We start from the raw sequence: 2,253 nt of genomic DNA on the forward strand, positions 1-2,253 counted from the left end.
GGGGAGGGGGCTCATTCGATTCGCAAGGAGCAGACGAAGCGATTGGTGGTGGTCTGCGACCGTGGGTCGCTCTGGTGAAGGCGAATCAACGGCGGAAAGCTTTGGTGGTCGTGGTGGTAGCCTAGCGTCTATGGTTGGTGAAATCCCAAATTGTTTGAGGGGAAATGTTCACCTCATCAAGGGGAGTCTAATAATATGTGTGGCACCCAGCGACTCGCCGTGACGGCGCCGGAATTTTAGAGAGAAGGTGGCGGCAAAATATTGGGCAAACCAACGAATTTCAAGGGTGCCGTGGCGATGCGTCTGGAGGAATTCCATGACACGGGCACTATGGTTGGACCGATCGTGAGACAGCGAGTCGAATGGTTGTAGTCGTGAGGGGAGACGCGCCGGTGTTCTTCGCGGCCTCTCAGGTGGTAGTAAGGGAAGGGGTGGGGGCTAGTTAGTTTATATATATATATATATAATAATAATAATATATTTTAAATTTAAATTATTTTTTTAAAATCTAACGGTTGAGATTAATTGATTAGATCTACCGATCAATATTTGATCAAAGAAGATCCAACGATCATTAAAATAAGAAATAATATATATTAAGTAAGGGTATAACGATCATTTTCTAAAAAATTAACACCGTTAGTTGGATTTAACGGAGAGGGGGCGATTGAGTTGAGTTTTACAAAACACAGGGGGCTTTTAGCCTATTATCATAACAAGAGGGTATTTTTGCAGACTTTTTAAAACACAGGGGGATTTTATGCATTTTGTTCATTTATTGACCTACCACTCCTAATAGAATATAAAAAAAATAATATATCTATTCTCCTCTAAATCGCTTTCTTATTCTCTCAAAAGCTTGTTTACAAATGAAATACATGGTGGTATTTATAGACCACCAAAATTGTAGTTACAAACTACACTAACAACTATTATAATTACAAACCATCATATGGGATATAAAAGGGTATAATATAATGAACATTAAAGAGGAATATCAAGAGGTGTATGTGTTCATAAATACATGTATATATAATACTCCCCATTGAATGTGTACCTCATATCTTATATATCCTGCCTGGTTAAAAACCTTGGAATAACCAATGGGATAAAAAACCAAGGCTAAGAAAATGAATACATTTGTATAATCTACCCCTCAATTTAAGCAGATATCTTTCAGGTGTCGTATGCCAATATTGTGTACGAGTTGTTTGAACACCTTTGTCGATAATGCTTTCGTAAACAAATCTGCTAAGTTCTGATTTGATGGAATATGTTTAACATCAACTTTGCCTTCCACTTGAAACTCATGAGTGGAGAAAAATTTTGGTGATATGTGTTTGGTTTAGTCGCCTTTAATATAACCATACTTGATTTGGGCGATGCATGCTGCATTATCTTCATATATTACTGTGTGACTTTTCTCGATTGATTCTAGTCTACATGATTCACGAACATAATATATTAGTGATCTAAGCCATACGCATTCACGCGCAACCTCATATTGTGCAATTAATTCTGCATGATTCGGTGAGGTGGCTACCAAAGTTTGTTTAATTGAACGCAATGAAATAGCAGTTCCACCATACATGAATACATATCCAGATTGAGATATAGTTTTATGTGGATTACACAAATACCTCGCACCTGAATAACCAACTAATTGGTTCTTTTGGCATTATCACACCGTTCAAAATAACGTAGAATGTGTTTAACACCATTCTAGTGTTTCTTTGTTGGTGTTGAACTATTTCTTGCTAGTAGATTAACTGAAAAAGTTATATATGTTCGGGTATTATTAGCAAGATACATCAATGCACCAATTGCACTAAGATATGGTACTTCTGGATCCAAAAATCTCATCATTATGTGTTGGAGGACGGAAAGGATCTTTATTAACATCAAGCAATCGAACTACCATAGGTGTACTCAATGGATGAGTTTTATCCATATGAAAAAGTTTAAGAATTTTTTCTATATTTTTAAATTGATGAATGAAAATTCCACCCTTAGTATGTTTAAAGTGCAGGCCGAGACAATACTTTATAGTATCTAAATCTTTCATCTCACATTCACTTTTTAAGCAATCAACTGCTTGTCGAATCTCTTTAGGAGATCCAATAATATTCAAATCATCAACATACACAACCATGATTACAAATCCCGACTCTATCGTCTTTATGAATAAACATGGACTTATTTGACTATGGTAAAATCCTTTCTTTATTAAGTACTCACTAAGACAATTGTACC

Source organism: Sesamum indicum, linkage group LG5, assembly GCF_000512975.1.
Source record: "Sesamum indicum cultivar Zhongzhi No. 13 linkage group LG5, S_indicum_v1.0, whole genome shotgun sequence".
Classification (NCBI taxonomy): Eukaryota; Viridiplantae; Streptophyta; class Magnoliopsida; order Lamiales; family Pedaliaceae; genus Sesamum; species Sesamum indicum.